The 14,822-nt window shown below is 44.3% G+C and overlaps 1 protein-coding gene across 2 annotated transcripts in view; it reads right to left on the bottom strand.

Moving 5' to 3' along the window:
- The window catches only part of ELOVL5 (ELOVL fatty acid elongase 5), an 86,577-nt gene that overhangs the window by 65,006 nt on the left and 6,749 nt on the right, over positions 1 to 14,822 (bottom strand). Inside the window, exon 1 of one of the 2 annotated variants that reach the window (XM_019734682.3) lies at positions 13,881 to 14,155. The exons of the other annotated variant lie outside the window; for it this stretch is intronic. The gene's annotated coding sequence lies outside the window, so the exon portion shown is untranslated. Of the gene's footprint in view, positions 1 to 13,880; positions 14,156 to 14,822 lie in introns of those variants that run through there. 2 annotated transcript variants of the gene reach the window in all.

Raw genomic sequence — 14,822 nt, 5'->3', positions numbered from 1 at the left:
CTCAGCAAGCATGAGTACTTCAAATCCAGGGAGGACACAATTCTAAAAGCAAATGCCTACAAGTGAAATAAAAACGCTCCCATGGAAGAAATACATCAGTGGGAGCCCAGTGGGAACCAAACAGTTTGGTAATGATAACATTTCTGGGTTGAAATCAGGGTTGGGGGTGTGGGTGGGTGGGTGGAGGTTTCTACTACAGAAATTAAAAATTAGGTCAGGTTACCTTCCTAAACAATTCACTGTGCTAGGTCAAAACACCTCCAGCAGTTATGTTTAACCTCGTAAAGAGAAAACTATAATTTCCATCACTGATTCTGACATCTACCTTTCTCAGACCTGTTGACAAAAAACATCCAGCCTAAGAGAAAGCTTATCAGAGTTTATTTGGGCCACCCTGACAACAGTTGCCGGGAAGCAACATCTCAACGGATTGAGAAAATGCTCTGCCAAATGGCAGTTTGCAGCCTATTTTATACATAGAATCAAGGAAGGAGGGTTACATGAAGTCCACTGGTGATAGATTAAGGGGGAGGGAGAAAGGAAAGTGGGGAAATCTCTGGGATTGGATAAAAGTTAACTGGAGAGACAGGTACTTCTTTCACATAGGTGGGTACAGGATAGTTAATAATTCACATAAAGATGTTAATCAAGAGACAAGAATAATGATGAGGAATTCTGTTCTTTCCTGCTCTGGTCCAGAAAAAGGGATTACTGACATTCCAAGGACGTCATCTTAGGTGCAAAAAGACAATAGACAGGCTCACTTAAAGGCACAGATTAACTTTATGAAGGAAGCTTTTGGCTAAAGATGTGACTTCCTGCCATGACCCACTTAGTTATGAATTTATTTTTTTTTATGCGCACGCCATCATATGTGGTTATTTTCAGTCCTGAGCTTGTCAGGTTTAATATGTGGCCCCTTTTCCTTCCAGTTTCCCCTTTTGGTCATAAATCAATCTGAAGGATGCACGGATGACCAACCTTTTGGTTGCATAGTGTGGTCCCACAGTGCTAGGAAGGCCCATCCCTAGGGAGTCTTAGTGTCAGCGTCTGTCTTGCCGAATGTCTGACCATGGGGGTGGGGCAAGACCGTCCGTCAGATGGCAGTCAAGGCCAAATTGTTTATTTATTTAAAAGACAAGGTGAGCAAATGGGAGGCAGTCAGATCCTGTATGTCTAAACTAAATATATTCTGGATCATTTCTAACCTTTGAGCTATCATGATCTGAGTTTTTTTTCTCTGCCTTATGTTGTTTTTTGCATCTAGTGTAACATGTACAAACTAGGACCAAGAGCAATAGTATTAAACCAGTAACACTGATTAGGAGCAGAAAAATGTCTAATATTAGACAAGTATGAGTCTGAGGGGAGCAAACATCCTAACCAACCAAAGAACCAGTTACATGCATTATCATAATTTTTTATTAAGCTAATATGTTTTCCTCCCTCGTTCACTGCTATTTGTACCTTATGATAAGTTTGGCGAGATGAGTGAAGACTCTTATATTTCAGGATCTAGAAGTTCTACTTTTTTTTGGCCAATTAGTTTCCATAGAAAGGACTTCATGGGGAGGATTAAGTTCAATATCCCAACACATTGGATTTCCAGTATCAATATTATCATGGGTTGTATTAACCTCAGGCAAAGTTAATTTGCCTATGATTTTAGTATTACACCATATTCTTATAGCATTTACGGGAAACTTGGTGTCATTATAATAGAAATCAGTTAGTATGACAGAAGAATTTTCTAATCCTTCCCAATTAAAAACGTCCCCATCCCATGTACCATATATTCTTGTTTGTTGGGGTGGATACGACAGGCCAGGATTGGGTGAATTCAGAATTCCATATAGATTGGGGACATAACCAGAATTCACCCTTTCACCTTTTTTATTTAATATGGCCTATCTAGTTTATATTGGAAGCACTCAAGTGTCATTTATTAACCTGATTTCTGCCATTGGTATAACTGGGAACTGTAACCTTAAGATTTAATAGGGGCCAAGGCTGTAAGAACACAATGGTATAAATTACAATTACTCCCTAAAAACTTCTAGAGGCCAGGAGGACAGTATGAGTTTCATAAATAAATTTTCTGTGCCTCCGCAGCCATGTGGAGGGCCATTTTATGAAATATACATCCACGTCAGCTTCTACCTGAATTAATATAGTAAGCAGTCTATGTTGAGTTGGGGGCAAGCATAACTGGGTTCTAACATTCCTTTCTCAGTATTTCTTTTCCACTAACCTTCCTACTTCTTCACTCGTCCTTCTCAGTTTGTCTCCTTTTCCTCATTCAGAAGTAATCAACTCACTAGGACAAACGACTTCCTCTTAACCTCTCAAAAATACACCCACATCCCTTTCATTCCTTCTGTAGTAATATTCCTTCTAAATTTCAAAACCATAAAATAATATTATTGATAATAAAGAGGTTATCTTGTACACCCTTAGCAATTATTAACAGTTGGGCTATGTAAGTACAGGGTTTGAGAAAAGCCTGAAGAACAATGATCATTATTACTAATATTATTATTAGCAGACAGGTAAAGACAATGAAACAAATGGTTATTTTAAGTTCAATATCAATTATGCAGATAGACAGGCCTTCTAGATGTCCTGGGACAGCTGTCTCACCCTGATGTCGGTGGCTTCTCAGCCCTGAGGCCTCTTTGGTACCCACTGACAGGCCCTTCCGACAAGGTTGGTTGGAGAGTCTTTAACTGATGTCTCATCCAGAGGAGAAAATCTCCTGCTTGTGAGTCGTGGTCTTTGAAGTCTTTGTCTCCCAGGAGCACACTGACGTGAATCAGCTAACTTATCAATTTCTTTAAGATAATTGACAAGTCCTTGATAATAATGTAGAATGTCTCCTTTTAGTAAGGTTATGTCCCTTCACATAGGGTGAACAATGACTAATGAGGAGAAAGCCGGGTTTACCAAAAGGAGTATGTCTCAGGCTGAGCTTTGACATAGGGAGAGCTTTGGGCCAAGGGAGATTAAAAGCTTCTGAAAATGTACCTCATTGAGTTTTAATTCACCATTTGTACACTCTACCAATCCAGAGGACTGGGGGGATAAGCACAATGAAAATGCTGTAAATAAGCCAAATATGACAAATAGACTTTATCATTGGCTCAGTGAAATAAGTCCCTCAGTTCCTATGTAACTCAATGGAGGTTCCCTAATTGAGGATTACTTATTCGTATTTTCAGTAACTTCCCTACCATTAAGGCTGTTGCTCTCTTGCAAGGGGATGTCTCAACCCAGTGAGGCAACACACAAATCTTGACTAACACATATTTGTATCCTTGAGATAGTGGCATTTGGATATAATCCAATTACCATACCTCAAATGGACCTAAAGGAAATGGGAAATGTCCTTGGAACCCATGGAGCGATTTTCCAAGGTTATATTTTGTACAGACAGAACATCTGCTATACACCTTATGAGCTACAGTAGGAGATTTCTAATAATACTCCATGAAACCATCTTTCTAAGACCCCAACGTGTTAGCTCATGTACATGCTAAGCTATATCTGTTTGGGTCAAAGTTCCTTCTTTTGTTGCCATATTTTCTTTTCTTTTGCAGCTGCCCATTGGAACTGTAACAGTCTTTTATTGATTTAACAGGGAGAAGAAACAATCTCAAGTCTGGATAACTTGGCTGTTTATTGCTGCCAGACTAGCTGCAGTACCAACTAAATTATTTTCTTTTCCTTCTATGAGGGCATCCGTAGAATGTCCTGGAATTTTGATAATTGCCAATTGTTTCAGTTGCTATATGACATCTAACTTAAATTCTGCAACCTGTTTTCCATCCTTACGGGTGGCCCTGAGGAAGTTAAGAAGCCTCACTGCTTCCCAACAAATTGTGAGCTACACCAAAGGTATAGCAACTATCAGTATAAATATTGGCTATTTGATCTTTGGCTCATTAACAAGCTCCTGTTAGATCAATTAATTCAGCTTGTTAGGCTGATCTTATCCAACTAAATAAAAAACTTTAATTTATGTTTACCATGAAAGTTATTGCATATAGCATAGAATAAATTATCCACATACTGGCTTAAAGTAGAATTTCTGGGAAATTCAACATTATTCAAATCAGTTTTTAATATCTGAGAGAAATAGGTGGGACTCTTTGTATACCCCTGGGGCATTACTGTCCAAGTAAACTCTGATCTTCCCACGTGGAAAAGCAAAGAGGTATTTGTCTTTTTTTTTTTTTTTTTTTTTTTTTACAGGAATGCTGAAAAAGTCACTACATAAATCTATCACTGAAAAATATTGGCAATACACACAGGAATCGCTGATAATAGGGTACGTGGAGTTGGAACCACAGGACATCTATAGCTCTGAGATCCTGTGCAAATCTCCATCCTTTCCCATTGGGTTTCTTTACTGAACGGATAGGAGAACTACAGGCGCTCATACATGGAATTATAAGCCACCCTTTTAAAAGTAAGCTTGTACCATGAGCTAATTCCAGCTGGTGTGTCAGGCCTCAAAGGATATTCCTATATATTATGTAGAGGCAAAGTATTATCAATAATTATTTTAATAGGAGTGACTGACTTAATATTGCCAATCATCTGTACTGGAAAAAGCCTAAAATTATATAGGAACATCCTGTAACAAACATCCCGTTAGTATCAAGACTAGTTTCCTCTCACACAGTAGTAGTTTCTTTTGAAATCACTATTTTCCTAATCTGATCCACTTAGTCCTAAATACATTTCATCCTTCTGGGAGGATATGTGGGCATCATTGGTAAGAAAGTCTCACTCTATCAGGTGAATTGGGGCAGATTTAAGTAGTAAAAATCTGTTGCCCCTTAACATTTCCTAGCAGGAGAGGAATAGGTTCTGATTTAAACAGAACCTATCAGATGTCCCTACCATTTGTACAGAAGCTTTACTCCAAGGGAGAGGGCAGCTTAGCCGGGTGGTGCTAACAGATCAAGTAGCCCCAGTGGCCGGAAGACGGGGAGATGCCCTCATAGTCCTTGGAGCAGCCCTATGCTTGCTTCTATTCCCTTCCTTTTTCTAAATCCTATTTTAGTTTTCTACAATCCTTAAGGTGACTTGTCTTTTTACAGTAAAAGCAGATTCCTCTGCAGGAGTTTCCCCAGCAAACCTTTAATAATTCTGTTGCTTTGCTCTCAGAAACCAATAGGTGCATTAATTGGATGGAATAAATCAGAAAAGCCATGATTATATGTTCTAACCATATAACCATTTGAACAGTTAATTCAAATTCCTTTGCGAACTCATCAGTGTCCTAGAGAGGGTTGGGGGAATCTTTAGATGTCTTAGTTCTGCCTGCATACAACCGTGGATTCCCCTCCGTCCAAGACCAGTTAGGTCCTCTCCAAAGAGAGCTGCAGCAGAGCTGCAGGAGACAGAGGAAAAGGAGAGCAAGTCCAGACAAGTAAAGCACACAGTGGGACAGCTGAAGGGGGCAAAGTGGGGTATTGGCATTGAGCAGCTTCAGAAACCTTTAGTTCACAGACAGTCTCTAAAATTTTATTACTAACTTCCTGGAGAGAAGAATGTCTCTCTACACCATTTCAGAGGCTGCTTTCTATTTGCCAATTGAGGTAAGCCTCCCATTCCATTTAGTTGGATTTTTAAGCCAGCTTTTTCTAATTGTGCACACAAAAAATTCAGATGTCAAAAGAACTCCATTTGGGCCATCTTAAGTTGATATCACTTCTAGATACATCTTTCCACATTTGTTAAGTACTTGCAAGTAAACACTCCCTAGGAGCTGTACATCAGCAGGAGAATGAATGAGGCTGGAGTCTGAGAGCTTGTCGGCCTTGGAGGCTCGATTGCCCATGTTAATTTTTAGTTTTCTGAGACCTGCAGAGTCTGAACAAATATCTAGTGATCTTGTGTAGTGGGTTGAAGTGTGCTGCTTATGGGTTGAGCTCTGAGGGGCTGTTACCTCCCAAGTCACTTTAATCCTCTTATGTGCCTTGGTTTCTCTCCCCGGCTGCGGCTGCCTAGTACAACCGTGAGGGCTTGGAGCACTAGGTAACCAGCCTTTATGTGTGTGTCCCCAGACAAGTCAAATATTTAATGACAGTTGTGTTGGAATTCCTGATGGGGCCACTGCACGTTTTGAGGAGTACCCTCAAACACCTCCACAAAGATTCTTAGTCACCTAAGAATACCCAAAAGAGAGTAAATGCCCCTTATTTTCAAAGTTTCTCATTTATCCAACAAAATTTTGTTTACTCACAGTAAGCAATTCCAATTGAAAAGCCAAAATTAAAACTAGCCACCCATTTTTTTCTCCTGTCCTTGAGTTATCTTAACTCTTGTCCTTAACCTGGGTTATCTCAACCCTTAACCTTTAATGCCACCTCGAGGATTTAAAAAACACACCAAAAAAACAGCTCAAATAAAAGTCAGGGCCTCCTACCTTAAAACAGGGAGGTCCAGAATTCCAGGAAAAACGCACCCAAGTTCACCCCAATGCAAAGCAGGGAGCCGGTGGGGCACAATGGGCCCCTGTTGGTACCTAGCACCAAATCCGGGTCCGCCGGGTGGTCCTGGGTGGGCTACTTTGGAATCCTGCCGACTATGCCAAGTAATGTCGACGAAAAACATCCAGCCTAAGAGATGGCTTATAAGAATTTATTTGAGCCAAACTGACAATTGCCAGGAAGCAAAATCGCAACAGATTGAGAAAATGCTCCACAAAATGGCAGCTTGCAGCCTATTTTATACATAGAATCAAGGGAGGAGGGTTACATGAAGTCCACTGGTGATAGATTAAGGGGGAGGGAGAAAGCAAAATGGGGAAATCTCTGGGATTGGATAAAAATAAACTGGAGAGACAGGTACTTCTTTCACATAGGTGGGTACAGGATAGTTAATAGTTCTCATAGAGGTGTTAATCAAGGGACAAGAATAATGATGAGGGATTCTGTTCTTTCCTGCTCTGGTCCAGAAAAAGGAATTACTGACATTCCAAGGATGTCATCTTAGGTGCAAAAAGACAACAGACAGCCCCCACCCCACCCCCGACCCGGATTTACTTTATGAAGGAAGCTTTTGGCTAAAGCTGTGAATTCCTGCCATGGCCCACTTAGTTATGAACTTTTTTTTATGTTCACGCCATCTTATGTGGTTATTTTCAGTCTCTTCAGCTTGTCAGGTTTAGCATGTGGCCCCTTTTCCGTCCACAGACCTAAATGACTTCAACTTTCATTCTCTACCCCTGGTCAGACTAAACCAAAGCATTTGCTCTTGGCAAAAGTGAAAATAAAAAATTCAGTTCGGACAGGGACCTGAAAATCACTTTAGTTCAGGCTTTAATTTTTAAAGAAAAAGAAAATCAAGCCCAGACTTGATTTTCTTATGGTTGATAGGAAGTTAGGACAAGAAACTGTGGCACCTAGGTTCTATGCATCTAGGTTCTATGCCTCGCCCTACCTAACTATGCCTTGCAATCTTCTCAAATTACTTCAGTTGTAATAAACAAAGAAACACGCACGTCCTTTACTATAATCCTCTATCATGAGTCAATCTTTATTTATTTTTCTTTTCCAAAACCTTAACTTACTCAGTCTATAAAGACCTGGTTGCCATGTGAGGTGACATAGTCACAGGTTCTGGGGATTTGTGTTGTGGCTGCTCGCTCGCAGGTTGTGAAAGAAATCATGAGGCAGGTAGAAATACAGAAGGAAGATTTATTAAAGTAAGAGGAGGGTCGGCTGGGCAGAGACTACAACCCCGAGTCTTTGTTTCATCTTAAGTTTTATATTTTCTAACCAGGATGTAAATTGCTTTGGCCTGTAATGGAATCTTCTATTAGGTTCGGCTTTGCCTGTTGGGGTGAGGGAAGGTGCAGTTAAACTGGTTACCACAACCTTTGCATATTATATAAATTTAAGTTGGAACCAGGAGTGGATCCCATACATATGCAAAAACCTCTCCAAGTCATGGCCAGGCATGGAAGGCTGAAGTAAACAGAACCACTGAAACTGGTACCGTGTTTCCCCGAAAATAAAACCTAGCTGGACCATCAGCTCTAATGCATCTTTTGGAGCAAAAATTAATATAAGACCCAGTCTTATATTATATAAAACTCAGTATTACAGTAAAATAAGACCTGGTATTATATTACATATATTTATATTATATAAGACCCGGTCTTACAGTAAAACAAGACTGGGTCTTATATGAATTTTTGCTCCAAAAGACGCATTAGAGCTGATGGTCCAGCTAGGTTTTATTATCGGGGAAACACGGTACTCATAGTAACTGTATGGTAAACAGTCATTAAGGTTTGGCAGGAAGGAGTAAAAGAAAGAAAAGAAAGATTTCAAAGTCCCAAGCTAAATTATACTCGCTAAAGCAAATCATTCTAGAGGTTAAAATCTCAAAATAGATTTAGTGCTACCATCAACCCGTCTTATCAATTAGGATGAGGACAGCTGGGGTGAGGGGCATTATTCAACCTACCACAGTCTGCCTCTGGTCCCCAGATTCACATTTGTCCCACATGTAAAACATTCACCCCATCCCAAGGTCCCCAAAAGTCTCAACTCATTACACCATCAACTCGAGTCCAAATCTCACCCAAGTCTCACCAGCCCAAAAGCCCCAAATCTCATCACGGAAATCATCAAAATTCGGTATGGTTGAGGTTCTAGCTAAGAGGCTGGGTAGGAAGAAAATAGCATTGGTCATTCCTGTCACTACGGGCAGGGGGCTAATTCACTGCCTTCCCCACACCTGTCAGAAACTTCCACATCAAAGGCGGTCCTGGACTTGGGGGGCAGAGAGCCTTATCTGCCCTCACACCCACCCTCGCCCAGGACTGTGAGGGTCCCCAACTCTTTCTGCACAGGGTTCCACTCATCACAAAACCCGAGATTCCACTCACCCCCGCACCTTGCTACAGAGGGACAAGTCGAGGCTCAGAGCCCCGGCCAAGGCCATCGACGGCCCCCCTTCTGTGGGCTGCCCTTCTGTCTCCCCTCCTGCATCGCCACCACCTTCTGCTGAGGCAATATTTATGTAATATCTTTGATGTGAGATGAGATAACCCAGCGGAAGGAAGGAACCCAGAAGCTTTGGTTCTATCTCCAGGCTCTACCAGCAACTGACTGCATGAGTTTGAGCAACACTGGGATCTTCCTTTTCTCACCAGTGACACTTTAGTAAAAGGTGGGAAGCATCCTGACTTCAGTACTATGACAATGGGAAAAAAGTGCTTGTCGCGATTTTAAGATGCCACTGATTTTAAGATGCATCTCTACCTAGATATGTCAAAATGTGAAAAACTGTCTGAAAATGGATGAAATGTGGTGGGAATGTACTTGCAGGAGGGCAACAGTAACAAGAAGTAGCTGAGAGAGACTGGCTGCAAAGAGAAGGAACTGCAACTCGAGGGGAAGAAACGGTTTGTGTGGATATGTATCTGGATTGTTAGGATATTTTCAGGTGATTACAAAGCATCCTTCTTCTGTCGTGATGATACCATGTTTCTTCTACCACCCGGTCTTAAGAGTGTCCTTCCTTTTGTTGGCCCTCAAATCCAACTGGTCTCCAAGTCACATTGATCTTATCCTCACAGCAAGCTGGCACAGTGAGGGCTCTCCAGTCTGTGCGCATGGCTGTGGCTCCAGGTGGAGTTTTATCACAGCCCCAGCCTCTTCCAACAGCCTCCCAGCTCATCGCCACCTGCCCAGCCTCTGTCCACGCCAATCCATCCTACACACTCTGACAAGACTCATGTTCCTGGAGCACAGCATTCATAATGCACTCCTGCTGCTTCAAAAGCTTCAGTGGTACCCTGTTACCAAACCCCTCAGGAGAGAGAGCAGACTAGGCGGCCCAATGACCTGGGCTGTTATGCTTTGTGACTGTGGGCAAGTGTCTCAACTTCTCTGAGCCTCCATTTCCTCCCCTGTAAAGTGGGAGTGCTCATAGTACCAATTAACAGTAACTGAGATAAATCCAGGTAAAGTGCTCATTGCAGGGTTTGACACCTAAGAACTCAATAAAAGTTGGCCATTATTAGTATCATCAAGTTGCCTTTCTAACCTTTTCTTCCACTTCTGCCCTCTCTATCAGCTTTCAGCCAACTGGGCTACTTGGTTTTTGCCCAATAATTCTACACTTGTTTGCTCTCCAAACTCCCTCTCTTATAGAATGCTCACCCTCTTATCTCTGCATGTGATTCCTCCATGGAATAGAAGCCTACATTCAAATGTCAGTTCGATTCTGTTTAGTTTAATCCAATCATCTCTTTAGTACTGAATCCCTGTAGGCCCACACTGTGCTCAGGGCCCCCATGTCCACACAGGCCCTCCCTGAAGATGTACAAGCAGTCAGGTACAGGTGAGGCGAAATTTAAGTCCACTTCCTCAGTTCTGGAATGGGCCACAGGTTATCAGATTGCCATTGTTCCAGTTACTACTTCAAGTAAACAAAGCCTAAATCAATCACCTCAAGGCCAAGGACCTTCTTTGCAGGTGGAAGGAAGAGAAGTTACCCTATGAGAATACGGTGAGAGGAGGGTCCAAATTGCTGCTGGCGGCCACCTTGCAAAATCAGCCTGTGGACATAACCAACATCTGACAGGCCTTCAGGGAAACAAGCAAAAGCTCTGCCATGAGGACTTTTCGGGTCAGGTGGTCATCTGAGTTGGGTTTTCTGTCTCTTGCACCAAAAGCATCCTAACCAATTCAACAGCACAAGGCACTGCTGTGTTTCACATGGACAGCTCTGCCATGGACCTTTCTAACACACAGCTAGACGAGACCACAAGAAATCTTCTTCTGACCCCCTTTTATAGCCCAAGGTGAAGGTTAAGTATGGGTGTAAAAGGATTAAGCTGTAAACTACTTCAGGAAGCCCTCTGGAGTTAGGACCTGTGTCATTCAACTTTCCGTAGAACCTCTCCCCCCATCTCAAACACACAAACACACACACCACACTCAATAACTGACAGGTCAATGAATTAACAACAAGAATGAATCAAATATGGGCTAAAAGGAAGGGAATATGTTTTAGGAAGGCTTGAAAGGTGACACATTGTTAATCTTGGATGGCTTCAAAGTGGACCTTTAAACATGAGGTGAGATTTTTAAGTTACAGAGTGACACAGTTACATAAATGGCACATAGTCCACTGACCAAATCCTACTAGGAATGCTAAGATAGACAGAGGAAAAGGTGTGATACAAGAGAATTTGGAAAAAAAAAATCACTTCTCAATTATAGGCTTAGTTATCATTCTCTAAAAAAGATGTAGTCGGGCTAACACTTCTCACAGGATGGCATGAGAATTATGTATGGAAAGCAACTATTTATAGGAAGGTACTCACATCAAGAATAACTGAAACTGCATGCAAAGGCTCAGTTATGGGTAACTAATGGAAAGATTACTCCATCAGGAACAGAAGCGTTGGGAGGCAACAAAGGAAGAATTCAAAATAATTACCGAATGTCACAGGAGAGCAGAAGGATGTGACCAAGTGAGACAGAAGTAAAATTATCACTCACACTGTCAACTATTTATTTAGGCATCCAAGTTACCCTTAAAGGAAGGTAACCACATTTACCTTGATTTGTATAATTCAAGTGGGAAATAGGACACCCAAGGATCGATATACTCACCTACAGCAATAGCAGGATGACCATTAATTATGCTGACAGCAGTCAAACTAGTGGAAAAAAAGATCCTTGAAACATCTTCGCAAATGTCAAATATCCAAAAATCAAAGTCTCTAACCAAAACACAAAAAACTCTGTTGATCCCAGAAAATGAGATAACTGAGCTCATTTTCAAAAATGAATTCATAGGGATACTGGAATTAGTGCTTGTGAAAACCTAGTTTTGAATATTTTCCCAGTTATTTGGGATTCTCACGTTTCATTCTCAGCCACATCCCCTAAACCTCACTTCCCCTTCCCCAACAAGAAAAACATAAGTTAAGAAGGAAACATTTGCAGACCCATGCTGTGCTCTTTCATTTGTATCATCTCTTGAAATCCATATAACAATTCTGCAACATGAAATCCCCACTTAGACAAACAAGGAAACTGAGTCAAGGGAACGAGGGCAATGTCTGAAGCATGATGAACTTTTCTTGAAAAATCTAACAAGTTTTAATATGCTTTCTACTTTCATTTTTCAGCCAAGTTCTATTCTATATTCTGTAAAATTAGCCATCTGTAACCATCAATAACATTTTCCCTTCTGTCTTCAGTTAGAAATGGAAGAGAAAGAAAAATGCAAAAGGAGAAACACTACAAAAAAGTTCCTGGCAATGAAAAGTTATAATCTGGGGTAGAAATCTAAAAGGGACATGAGTGACATTTCTCTTTAAAGTGCGGAGCTTTCCTGGCGAATCCCAGGCAGCGTCTAAGGGGGCTAAAAAAGTGATCCACTTTGTCCCTTAACTGCAGATGAAAAGTGAGAGTTCGTTCACAGCCATCGAATGCAAAACCGGTTGTGTCCGTATCTGTAGATTCTGCACCAAAAGCTGTTGGCTGAGATGTGCAAGCAAAACAACTGCAAACCAACAGGTTATCTACCAAGTGGTTAGGGGAACAATTTACAAAGCCTAACAAGCAACATTAGCTCTTCCGTACAACCCTATAAAGTACTTCCTGCCACGGGTCCCACTATTAAAGAATTAAGGCTGCCTGCTCCGCACAATTCCCCGGCCGGCACCCCTCGGTTTCTCAGCCCAGCTAATTAATATGTCATACACTGGATTCACCCATAGGGGTTGGCCGAAAGCATTCTTTAAATTTGCAATGAAGCTGGAGATAAGCTTAACCAGAATCGTCAGGAGGGGAAACCATCTCCCTTAAAGAGCTACACCAAGGAACGTTTGTTTGCAGGACAGTTTGGAAGAACAACTCTTGCTCCAGGCGTGATTCGAGGGTGGACTCGAGGAGTCGGGGCGCGGAGTGCGTCTTACAGGCGTGGAAACTGTAGAAGGGCACTTTTCCTTACGACTCGCAGCGCCCGCGACCCGAGGTCTTCCCCCGGCCCAGAGCCGACCCGGTGCATCGCCTCTCTCTCCCCGCCCGCCGCTCCCGCGCCCTGACCCCTGAAAGGACCTCGGGGTCGCTCTCGAGTCCCCGCCCCGTTGCTTTCGCACCGGCCTCATCCCTCCTGGAGTACCGCGGCGGGCTGTAGTTATCTGGTTTTAATAAAAACCGGAGCGGTCCGGGGCTAGCGGTCTTCCCTCCGGAGGGCAGAAACAAGGCCGGAGGGTCCCTGCACCGCCAGCTCAGCGCGGGACGAAGGGGGGCGCGCCCAGGCTCGGGGTGCCGACGCGACTCGCGACCCCCGAGGCTCTCCAAACTCACCCAGGTTTTGTTCTCCCCAAAGAAAGCTCTCTCCCCCCCCCTCCCCAGAGGGCGCCTCCCCGGACTTCCCCCAAGCAAGTTCATCCTGACCCAGTGGGCGGACCTGAGAGCACAAACCCATCCATCCCGCCTCTGGTGTGAGCACAGTGTGCGCTCCCGCGGCGCCTGTCAGCGTGCGAACCTGCCCGCCGGCGGCTTCCACACGCCGAACAGGTGAGCCAGCATCGCGGCTGGAAACTCCCGAGGCGCCCAGCCTCAGCCTCGGCGGCGGAGCGAGCCAACCTCGCGCCCGCGCAGCCGTCCCCGCGCCGGCCGGCCGGCCGTGCCTAGGACGCCGGGCTGGGGCCCCCGGGGCCGGCCGGGCTCCTCCGCCATGCGGGCGGAGCGCGCGGGCCGCGCGGGCAGCTCGTCCTCGGCCCCGGGTCCGGGACCTAACGGCAGCCCGCTCGTCCCGGCTGCGCGCTCACACGGGTGTCATGGCCGAGCGGCAGCCGCAGGCGAAGTTTCCAGGAGCGGACGGCTTACCTCTCCAGCCGCGGCACAGCAGCAGCGTCGAGGAGCGGCGAGGCGGGGACAGGAGCGCCTGTGGCCAGCGCAGCCGAGGAGGATGTGGGAGGGAGGCACCAGGACTCAGGAACCGCCGCGATGGGAAGAGGAAGGCGCCGGGTATCTACAATCAGAACGTGGGCTGACCGTGACGTCACAATGGCGCGGCCAGCCAATCGCGGCCCCGAGGCGGAATCAAGCGCTATGATGTCATGCGGCCCCGCAGCCAATCGCGAGACAATAGAACTTTCGTGATTGTAAATTCCAGAATCCGATGCCCTGGGGAGCCGAGACCTGGCTTGGACCCCTCGGGTTCGCGTGCCTCTGGACAATGTTATCCCCTTTCTTCCTAATAAGCCTGCGTAGAGCGCAGAGCCTGCGCAATAGCGGCAGTGAAGTTCCCGATGCCCTGAACTCTGGTTCTCCCGGGGTCAGGCGTGGCTCGGCCGTGTGGCCGCGTCTGCACCGCAGAAGCCCCTCTCGTAGCCGCCGCCTGTGTGGTGCTGGAAGGGATCTAGTTCTGGGTTTTAGCTGATAGGGTTAAATGCCTACGGAGACCCCCGGAACGAAAGTCTGCAGTGGAACAAAACTGATCTTACAGCTTAACTCCCCTGTGATCTACCGCGATTTTTCTTGGGGATTCTGATTTTCCCTAGAGGTCACTACCAACTCCATGTCTACTCTAGGAATGATTCCAAAGGCTTGTAAAAGGAGGAAAGGTGGTGGAGTGAGTGACGTCTTTTCAGCTAGACACATTTAAGCACTTAAGATGCTTTGCGCTCAAATGGGGCACAAAAAAGAAGATCCTTGCTGTTTTTCATTGATATTTGGATAATTTTAAGGCCTTCGTCATTCTAGTATCCTACGCTTTCCCCATATCAAGCCCCAGAAATTAAGCCTTTCTCCTTGTGCCCTCTTGCT

Source organism: Rhinolophus sinicus, chromosome 2 (assembly GCF_057876585.1).
Source record: "Rhinolophus sinicus isolate RSI-liver-muscle chromosome 2, RSI-T2T, whole genome shotgun sequence".
NCBI classification, from domain to species: Eukaryota; Metazoa; Chordata; class Mammalia; order Chiroptera; family Rhinolophidae; genus Rhinolophus; species Rhinolophus sinicus.
Note: the sequence above shows the minus strand (reverse complement) of the source record. Positions and strands in the feature narration are given on the sequence as shown.